Genomic DNA, 11,223 nt, shown 5'->3' with positions numbered 1-11,223 from the left:
TCCGGGCGTGGTGACGCACACCTGTAATCCCAGCACTCAGGAGGCTGAGGCAGGAGGATCATTGTGAGTTTGAGACCAGCCAGGGCTACAAGTGAGCTCAAGGCCAGCCTGAACTGCATAGCGAGACCCTGTCTCAAAAAGAAAAAAAAAAAGACAAAAATAAATAAATAAATAAAATAAAGGGCTAGGGTTGTAGCTCAGTGTGAAGGTGCTGGATTCAATCTCCAGTACCACAAAAACAAAACAACAGAGAGGGAGAGAGAGAGAGAGAGAGAGAGAGACACACACACTGGGAACTTGTGCTGGGCGTGGTGGCGCACGCCTGTAATCCCAGCACTTGGGAGGCTGAGGCAGGAGGATAGTTGAGAGTTCGAAACCAGCCTGGGCTACAAAGTGAGCTCAAGGACTGCCTGAACTGCATAGCAAGACCCTGTCTCAAAAAGACCAAAAAAAAAAAAAAAAAAAAAAAAGAGAGAGACTGGGAACTTGCATCCTGGACAACTCATATCTTTTGCTGTGGCATACATATCCAAGATGTGAACATCAAAGTGCTGCAAGTATTGATTTTAGGATGTAAATTTTAGCAAGTAGGCAAATTCACAAATACAGAAATCTGCAAATAATGGGCACCAGGTATAGGTTGATGATTCTTATTGTTTAGATACAGAAATTTAAAGTCAGAGAGGTCATGTCACTTGTCCAAGGTCCTTTTGATAGTAATGACAGACATGGAATTTAAACTCAGGCCTGTCCAATCCCAAAACTAAATGTACTTCATCACTTTTACCTGCCAAAGTCTCTTCATAAGGAATTAGTTTTAAAAATTATTATATCAAAAAAGTAAAACATATCAAGGCAACTGTGTTCTTTCACAGTAGTTTACTCTCATAGTGTACATTTTTTTCCTACTTTTACTTGGCCCAAACTCACTCTACAGAACCTGTTTCTTTCCCTACCTTTAATAAATGTAAAACCTATCTTTAAAAAAATTATTGTATTTTGGGGAGGCTGAGGCAGAAGGATCGCTGCAAGTTCAAGGCCAGCCTGAGCATAAATGAGTTCAAGGCCAGCCTGCACTACATGGCAAGACCCTGTCTCAAAAAAAAAAGAAAAAAAAATTATTGTATTCAAATTATACAGAAAGTTACCTAAAGTGATAAATAGGTAATACTTTAGCATTCCATTCTTTTTGTTTTTTCAAGATAGGGTTTCACTATGTAGCCAGGCTAGCCTTGTGATCTTCCTGCTCCCGCCTCCTAAATTATGGGATTAGAGGCATCTGCCACTATGTCCAGCTTGCATTACTCTTATTTAATAAAAGCTGACAAATGAGGTCTTAGATGCTATGCAAGGAACTTCTATTCATTAACTTTTTTGGGGTGCTGGGCATTTAGCTCAGCAGCACAGTGCCTGCCTGGCAAGCGCAAGGTCATGAATTCGATTCCTGGTACTGGAAAAAAACAAAAACAAAAACTTTTTTTAAAAATCTTTTTAAAATTTTTATTGTTTAAAAAAATTTTATTGTTTATTAGCACACATGTGCAGTCTAGAATGACTGCATTCCTCCTGGGGCATTGGTACATGTATATAACATGACCTAGTTCTTTTTTTCTTCCCCATCCCCTTCCCTGGGGAGTATTTTGAGGTGATTAATGGCAATGTGTCTTTTATTATAATACCCACTTGTTGGGATGGGGATTTAGCTCAGCGGTAAAAGCGCCTGCCTGGCAAGCGCAAGGTCGTGAGTTCGGTTTCCGGTACCGGAGAAAAACCAAAAAAAAAAAAATAATAATAATAATAATAATAATACCCACTTGTTATGTTTCTTGATTCTCATTATTACCTATCAGATAGATGCTATAAAAATTTCTACTTCAGGCCAGGGATATAGCTCAGCTGCACAAGCGCCTACCTGGCAACACAACGTCCTGAGTTCGATTCCCAGTACCGAAAAAAAAATTTCTATTTCATAGATTAGAAAATTAAAGCTTAGGACCAGGGATATAGTACAGCAGCACAGCACCTGCCTGGCAAGCGTGTGGTCCTGAGTTCAATTCCCAGTACCAAAAAAAAAAAAGAAAAGAAAAGAAAATTAAAGCTCAATGATATATTCTGTTTAAAGTTACACAGCAAATAAAAAGAATCTGGTCTTGAACTTTTTTTTTATGCGATGTTTTAGTTACATTCCTGTTCCTGGGACAAACACCCACCTCTCACAACTTAAAGGAGTAATGCATTTTGGCTCACGGTTTCAGTCTGTGACCATCTGGCTCCAAGGAAGAAGCAGACCTGCAGAGGGCGCCCTGGAGGAAAAGGTGCTCAACACATGGCAGCCAGAAAGCAGACAGTAACGGGAGGAGCCAGGGACGAGAGTACATCCTTTCAGGTTACGCCCTCTGACCCATCTCCAGCCACACCCCACATCCTAACTGCACATTCAGCTACTCAGCCCATCAATGAGTACAGTGCCCCAGCGATCCAGTCACCTTCCACACTGTCTCGGTTACTTTTTTCTCGTTGCTGGGACGAAATTCCTGACGCCCAAAATTAAAGAAAGGTTTATTTCGCTTACGGTTTGTGGAGGCTTCCGTCCGTACTTGGCAGATTACAAGGCAGAGTGGCACATGGCAGAGGGCTACAGCTCATGGCGCAGAACACAGCAAAAACAGCAACCACACACGAGGGCGGAATGGGGGAGGAATGGCTTCAAGCACCCTTTTCCTCTCCCTTACATATGTAAACTATCCACCCCAGGGCGGGTGTAGCTCTCACACCCACAAGCAGTCAAACCCTAAAAGCCTGCCCCATGGCCGCTTGAGGCTTTGGGGGGACACACAGATTTAAACCATAACACACACACAGGAGAATTTGGGGGGACATCTTAGACCTAAACCATAACAGATGTTTCCCACTGTGTTGCTCAGGCTGGTCTCAAACTCACAATCATTCTTCCTCAGCCTCCCAGGTAACTGCGATTACAGGCAAGCACCCAGGTACCACCATATTCTTCTTCATCCAAGAGTGAGCATGGGGTCAAATGAACAAACAACAAAAAGAACAGAAATTGGAAAATGAAAAAATCTGATAAAATGAATGACAATTATTAAAAAGAAGGCAGAAACTCTAAGTCTTTTCAAGCATTTTTAGCGTATGACTAAGGGGATAAAGTATGAATTCATTGAGAATGCATTTAGTAGGCAGTTAACAGAGATATTCAGGAAAGTTTTATTGCTGATCTGTATGTTAAAGTTTGCCTGTAGATACAGGAATCATCAAGTGTAAACACTGGTATACATCATTGGTGTTGTGCCAAAGGGTGGAATGTTCCATATAGATCTTTGGGAAAAAATTTGTAGTGCCTTGAGCAAAACAGTCCAGATGGTGCGAAATGTCAAGTCAGAGGCTTTTATTCCAGCTAGTACAACACCCTTAAATTCCTAGAAACAATGTGTCAAGATGTGTGAGAGCTAAATAAGTGTTCAGCACACTGCGTTTGTTTTTTTAAAGCTCACTAATTTTTTTCCATGAGCTTAAACTCCATCTAAATTATAGAAATAAGGTATATGTTAATTTATCTAGATGAAGTACTACCCTTCTATTTTTTTGTTTGTTTGTTTGTTTTAGTACTGCCCTTCTATGAGAAACTAAATGTATTTAGATATCTGTGAAATAAAAACTCTTGACATCTTTCTCAGGTTGCTTTGGGGTGCAAGTAACAGAAATCTGCAGCTCAAATTATTTCAATAAGGAGAATGTATTATCTCACATAACTGGTAAGAGCTAGGGTGGTTACTGGATTGATTACTTTTATTTATTTATTTTTTTTGTCTTTTTGAGATGGGGTCTCACTATGCAGTTCAGGTTGGCCTTGAGCTCACTTTGTAGCCCAGCCTGGTCTTGAACTCACAACAATCTTCCTGCCTCAGCCTCCTGAATGCTGGGATTACAGGCATGTGCCACCACGCCTGGCTAGATTGGTTACTGTAGCAGAAAAAGACATTATCAAGGATGAAAAAAAAAAGATGTAGATTTTTTTCTGTTGTTCTGCTCTGCCATTGTCAGTGTGTTGGCTTTTGTCCTCAGATTTGTCTCCTTTTTTCTTTTGTACTGGGAATTGAACTCAGGACCTTGTTCTTGCCAGGCAGGTACTTATGTCACTGAGCTAAAACCCCAGCTCTCAGACTTGTCTCCTGACAGTTGCAGGCTGGTTGCTGCAGTTCCAGGTATTACCTCTAGATGCAACCACATGAAATAGAAGAAAAGGAGTCATTTCATTGTCTCTGGATATCTTGTTAATAGCAATGAAAATCTTTCTCTAGATCCCACCCCCACCCCAGCAAACCTGTTTGTATGTATCAATAGCAAGAATTACATTACATGCTCATGTCTAAATCATGACTGGCTTAGGCCAATAAAAATTCTTCTTCTGGAGACAGGGAGGACCCAGATATCCATATCTCAAAAACTGAAATACGTTAGCAAGAGAGCATGGGAGGAGGAACAATAGTTGGGTAAGCAATCAACAGAGCTTCCACACACTGCTAGTAATTACTTGATGTTGTCATGCCCACAGGTTAAGATCAAAAATACCAAAGATGTGATTGAAAACTATGCTGAAAGTTTAAATTTAAAAAAAATGTATTACAAGCCGAGAGTGGTGGCACACACCTGTAACCCCAGCATTTGGAAGGCTGAGGCAGGAGGATGGTTGTGAGTTCAAGGCCAGCCTGGGCTACATACGTGAGCTCAAGGCCAGCCAGTACTGCATAGTTGAGACCCTGTCTAAAAAAGACAAAAAAAAAAAAAAAAAAAAAAAAAAGAAGTGGAGCCCATCAATACTACAACCCTACACTGGTTTTCTGATTTCAGAAGCAACTGTACTCTCTCTGCAACCCACTCAAAGTTTTTCTTTACTGTCTGGAGCCCTGCAGGGGTCACTTCTTTGAGGTCACAATAAGACAGTTTGTCTTTCTATGGGCTTTGATCTCCCGAGGGCCAGAGTCTCAAAGGATCATTATCAATAACATCAGCGAGAACAATTTCTTTGGTTGTCACATCAACATCAAATTCAGTCTTCATACCAACCAGCGTACAGTTTTGGGGCAACCAGGTTTTCTCCAGTATTTCAAAATAGCTTGTGTAGCATGACTCATGATATCCACTTCAGTTTGGCCTATAACAAGTCCAGCAAAGCAAAATTTTGCAGCAATTAGGTGTTCCTCAGACCACTGTGGATCATTATTAGCATCATCCTTGAAAAATAGCTCCATTTTAGGTGGGTAAAACTTAAGGCCTTCCTTGACACCAGGATTTCTTTTGAGAAAAAAACCAATTGCTATTCTGCAAACCCATTCAGTTGGAATCATTTCATGCTGGGGTGCAATGAAAGCTGTCTCTACACATTTTCTGGTAAAAGCAGTTTTGATACCTGCTTCCTGTAGCAACTGGAAAATACAACTGGTAATCTTACTGGAGATGGCAGCTTTTCCTTCCAGGTGATTCTTTCTGGCTGTATTTCTGGCTGTAATCTTGTCCTTGGACTGCAGGAGGACTTTTCCTGGACTATCTAACAATTCATAGACTTCTTTGGTTTTACCCTCATAGAGTTTTTGGCCAGTGTTCAATACCTCTGCTGTTGCCATGATCCTGAGCGGGATGCAGGCAGTGACTGCGCTGGAAAGAGGCTATCATGATCTTTATACAAGCCTGCCTTTCTCTTGGATAGCACTCAATAGCAGTATTCAATTTATTTTTTATCATAACTTGTACCTGTAATCCCAGCACTCGGGAGGCTGAGGCAGGAGGATCATTGAGAGTTCGAGGCCAGCCTGGGCTACACAGTGAGCTTAAGGCCAGCCTGAACTGCATAGCAAGACCCTGTCTCAAAAAGACAAAAAGAAAAGAAACAAAACCACCTTGTAAAAACACAAAAGGAAACTTCCAGAACTGCTTCATAAAGTGGCACAAGTGTGTGTTCAAAGTGAGAGTATTCTGAGGTGATTAATGGCAATGTCTTTTATTATAACACATTTTAAAAAATTTAATCTTTTACCATAGTTTTTGATCACCCCTTGTATGCAACATGGCTACTAATATCTTATACACATAATAGATGTTATTGATTAACAACAGAACTTTTAGGGGCTGGGGATTTAGCTCAGCGGCAAAAGCACCTGCCTGGCAAGTGTAAGGTCGTGAGTTCGGTTCCCGGTACCGGAGAAAAACCAAAAAAAAAAAAAAAACCAGAGCTTTTAATGAATTACCTATTCAGCATCACAGATTTACTTTATTTTCCTGCAAGAATAATACAATTAACTATTTCCCATACCTTAATTCATTTGAATAAGAATAGATAACATTATGCCCCCATTATCCAAAAATTCTTTAGTGTGTAATTTCTAAACACAAATATTCTTCTACATAGCCACAACCATCAAAATTAGAAAATTAACACTGATAGACTACTATCACCTAATACAGCCTACTCAAGTTTTATCCAGCCAGGTGTGGTGATGCACGCCTGTAATCCCAGTACTGGGGAGCCTGAGGCAGGAGGATCATTGGGAGTTTGAGACCAGCCTGGGCTACAAAGTGAGCTCAAGGTCAGCCTGAACTGCATAGTGGGACCCTGTCTCAAAAAGACCAAAAAAGAAAAAAAAAGTTTTACCCAATAATGTCCTTTGTAGATATAGGCCTCAATTTAAGATTATATGTTGTATTTAGTTGTGCTCTTCAGTCTGGAACAGTAGTTCCTTAACTTATTCTTGACTTTCATTTCTTTATACTTTCAAAGATTATAGATTAGCTGGAGGTGGTGGCACATGCCTGTAATCCCAGCACTCAAGAAGCTGAGGCAGGAGGATCATTGTGAGTTCAAGACCAGCCTAGGCTACATAAGTGAGCTCAAGGCCAGCCTGAACTGCATAGTGAGACCCTGTCTCCAAAGACAAAAAAAAAAACCAAAACCAAAACAAAGATTATAGACTAGTGATGGTGAACCTTTTAGAGCTTTCGATGATAATAAACAGCCTGCTGTGGCCCATGTGCCATAGGTTTGCCACCACTGTTATAGACCAATTATTTTATAGAGTGTTGCTCAGTTTAGACTTATCTGATAATTCCTCATTATTAGAGCTAGGTAGTAAGCTTTTGGCATAGTACCGAAACGGTGATGCTATACTTTTCTCTTCCATCTTATCAGGTGGTACACAATTTCAAATTGGCCCCTTAACTGGTAATAAAACCTTTGATGCCTTTAAGGTCATCCATCAGGTTTCTCGACTATAGAGTTACTTTTTCATTTATAATTAGGAAATACTTTATGGGTAGGTATTTTATATAAATATCCTGTTCCTCATCAAATTTCACCCAGTAGTTTTAACAGGCACAGTGTTGCTTAGCTGATTTAACAATTACTATGATGTCTGCCAAATGGTGATTTTTCTAATTTCAGAATTCTTTCTGTGTTTAATTTTTCAGTCTTCCAATTTGCTTCTTCTTCTTTTTCTTTTTTTTTTTGAGACATGATCTCACTATGTAGCCCAAGCTAGCCTCAAACTCACTGTGATTCTTCTGCCTCAGCCTCCTAAATGCTGGGATTATAGGTGTGCCTGGCTTGCTAATTCCTTTATTTACTTATATCAGCATGAACTCATGGGTTTGTATTTTATTACTATAATTGTTTTTTTTTCTCTTGGTCTTTTGTTTTTTTTTGTTTTGTTTTGTTTTTTTGTTTTTTGTTTTTTTTCCAGTACCGGGAATCGAACTCACGATGTTGCGCTTGCCAGGCAGGCACTGTGCTGCTGAGCTAAATCCCCAGCCCCTTTTCTTGGTCTTTTTGAGATAGGGTTTCACTATGCAGTTCAGGCTGGCCTTGAGCTCACTTTGTAGCCCAGGCTAGTCTCGAACTCACAATGATCCTCCTGCCTCAGCCTCCCAAATGCTGGGATTACAGGTGTGTGCCACCACACCTGGCAACAATTGTTCATGGAATGAATAAAATGAATGTGGTAGTTATATCCATGTATTAGGGATAGTTCAAGGTATAGGAGTGGATGAAATCACCAAAAAAAGAAAAGAGAGGGAGAAAAAAAGGGAACAGTCAAGAACTAAAGTCTGATTGAAACTGATTGCTTACAATCATAATAGAAATTGGTGTTAGACCATTGAAGATCCTAAAATTGGTACTTTTAACTAGTATTACAGAATATCTACTAAGAAAGATGTTGAGTGTATGTCTTTTTGCTCTAAGACTTTTGTTGCTGCTTTTTGTTTTTGTCTTTTGTAGTGGGGATAGAATCCAGGGCCTTCACATTGTGCTATATCCCAGGCTCTAGTAGCTGGGATTACAGGCATGCACCACACCCGGCTATAATTGTTTATTTTGATGCTCAAATTGCCCCAGAGTTAGCCTCCTCAAACTGGTTTCTGGGTTCTTCTGGCATAGCTCCACTATTATTTGAACACTAACTTATATTTTGGCAATATAAGATATTCCAAGTTTATCTTGTATTTCCCATATTCCATTTATGGAGTAAGGGTTTCTCTCACTATCCCTAACATCTTTGTTAACAGAGTTTCACTTAGGAGCTAAAACACAAGCACTTAGTGTGCTCATTGCTATTGGGTTAGTGCTACTAGACACGTACTCTAAGGAATCTATGTCTGCTATGGCCTGAGAGTATGTCTCCCAAAATTGGTATTTTGAAACGTAACTCCCAAGATGGAGTTATTAAGTGGGAGAGTATTAAGTGGGAGGTTTCCAAATCATAAGGATAGAGTCAGGCATGGTGGCACACGCCTGTAATCCCAGCACTTGGGAGGCTGAGACAGGAGGATCGTTGTGAGTTTGAGACCAGCCTGGGCTACAAAGTGAGCTCAAGGCCAGCCTGAACTGCATAGTGAGACCCTGTCTCAAAAAGACAAAAACAAACAAACAAACAAAAACAAATCATAAGGATGGAGTCCTCATTAATTGGATTAGTGTCTTTATAAACGAGACTTGAAGGAGATTTTTGCCTTTATGCCATATGGGCACATATAGTACGGACCCTTTATGAGGAATAGGACCATTGTCATTCACCAAACCTGCTGACACCTTTATCTTGAACGTTGCAGCCTTCAAAACGGTAAGCAAATAAATTTATGTTGTTTATAAATTACCTAATCTAAGGGATTTTTGTTATAGCAACCCAAGCTAACTAAGATTTCTTTTTTCTTTTTTTTTTTGAGGGGGTGGCTTTTCTGGGGGCATGCTGCAGATTGAACCCAGGACCTTGGGCATGCTAGGAGAATGCTGTATCACAAGCTACACCCTTACCCCTAAGATTTTTTACTGTGAAGCCTGCATGCTTGCTTGCCTTCTTTCCTTCCTTTTTTCGGTACCGGGGAGTGGAACGCGGGACCTTGCGCTCACCAGGCAGGCACTTGTGCCACTGAGCTATATCCCCAGCCCTGTCTTTCTTTCTTTCTTTCTTTCTTTCTTTCTTTCTTTCTTTCTTTCTTTCTTTCTTTCTTTCTTTCTCTCCTTTCTTTCTTTCTATCTTTCTTTCTCTCTCTTTCTCTCTCTCTCTTTCCTTTTGTACTACTGAGTATGCAGTCCTGAAACCTTTGCACTGAGATGCATCTCTAGCCCTTTCTATTATTTATTTTGAGACAGGGTCTTGCTAAATTTCTAAGTTGCTCAGCCTGGGTTCGAACTCACAATCCTTCTGTTTCAGTCTTCTACAGCTCCAGTTTTAGGATTACACATGTGCATCACCATGATTATCTTGAAGAAATTCATTATATATTCTGGGTATTAACCCCTGTCACCTGTATGATTTACAAATATTTTCTCCATTCCATGGGTTTCCTTTTCACTCTCTTGATTATATCCTTTGATTTACAGAAGTTTTAAGTTTTGATATAGTTTACTATATTTATTTTGCTGTTGTTGCCTGTGAATATTGGCGAGTTTGTTTGTTTTATTTTGTCACACTGTGCTAGAGATTGAACCCAAGGCCTCCCACATGCTAAGCAAGTGCTCTAACACTGTGCTTGGTGGGCCTGTAGTCCCGTGTGCTCAGGAGGCTGAGATAGGAGGGTGGCTGGAGCCCAGGAGATTGAGGCTAACCTGAGCAACATAGTGAGACCCCACCTCAAGAACTAGCTATTAAGGAGGCTGAGGCAGGAAGATAACAAGCCCAGCAACAGCAACTTAAGGCCTCCCCAAAATTTTTGTTTTGAATAAAAATAAAAGAGTCTGGAAATGTAGCTCAGTGGTTAAGAACTTGCCTTGAATGTACAAGTTCCTGGGTTCAATCCCCAATAGTGCAACATAAGAATGCAAATGATGGTGATGATGATAACAATAATAATAATCAAGGCACAATTTTGTGGCTAACAATTTATGGACTAACATCTGAGGGAGCTATGTCTAAACAATGTGATAAAATAAAACCCAGTTAGATTTTTCTGCTTTCAGAATTACATTAAGTGAGAGGACTAAGTTATTTTCCATTCTTTTTCTTATTGCAAAATGCCAGCATTTCTAGTCTGGAATCTGTCAGTCCTGGATTCAGTTATCAGTCTGCTTCATCTGGCTGTGTAAACTTGAGCAAGTCTCTTACACTTTCCGAAGAGTAGTGAGCTTTAATAAGAAAACCTCTTTTTGCTAGGTGTGGTGGCACACATCTATAATCCCAGCATTCAGCCCAGGTGTGGTGGCGCACACCTGTAATCCCAGCACTCGGGAGACTGAGGCAGGAGGGTCGTTGAGAGTTCAAGACCAGCCTGGGCTACAAAGTAAGCTCAAGGCCAGCCTAAACTGCATAGTAAGACCCTGTCTCAAAAAGATGAAAAAAGAAAAAAAATCCCAGCATTCAGGAGGCTGAGGCAGGATGAATGCTGTGGGTTTGGGGTCAGCCTGGGCTCCATAATGAGTTCAAGGCCAGCCTGAACTACATAGCAAGCCCCTGTCTCCAAAAAGAAAACAACAAAGGCCCACTTTTAACTTCTGATTCTGCTTTTTCTTCTCTCTCTTTTTTTTTTTTTTTCCAGTACCAGGAATCAAACTCTAGACCTCGTGCTTGCCAGGCAGGCACTGTGCCACTAAGCTAAACCCCCATGATTTGGGTCATTTCTACCTCCTTTTGTCATTTTTTTTTCCCTCCTATCATTCTTGTATACTCATTTCTACCATACCTGGGAACAAAAGGTAAAAAAAAAAAACTTCCTTCTGAG

General features: G+C 40.4%; 1 pseudogene; it reads right to left on the bottom strand.

Annotated features, from left to right (window-relative positions):
• Positions 1-4,834: 4,834 nt before the first annotated feature.
• On the bottom strand, positions 4,835-5,760 carry LOC102011203 (annotated as a pseudogene).
• Positions 5,761-11,223: the final 5,463 nt, after the last annotated feature.

This window comes from Chinchilla lanigera, unplaced genomic scaffold (genome assembly GCF_000276665.1).
Source record: "Chinchilla lanigera isolate Chin_1 unplaced genomic scaffold, ChiLan1.0 scaffold00080, whole genome shotgun sequence".
Classification (NCBI taxonomy): Eukaryota; Metazoa; Chordata; class Mammalia; order Rodentia; family Chinchillidae; genus Chinchilla; species Chinchilla lanigera.
The sequence above is the reverse complement of the archived record's forward strand: the minus strand, read 5'-3'. Positions and strand labels throughout refer to the sequence as shown.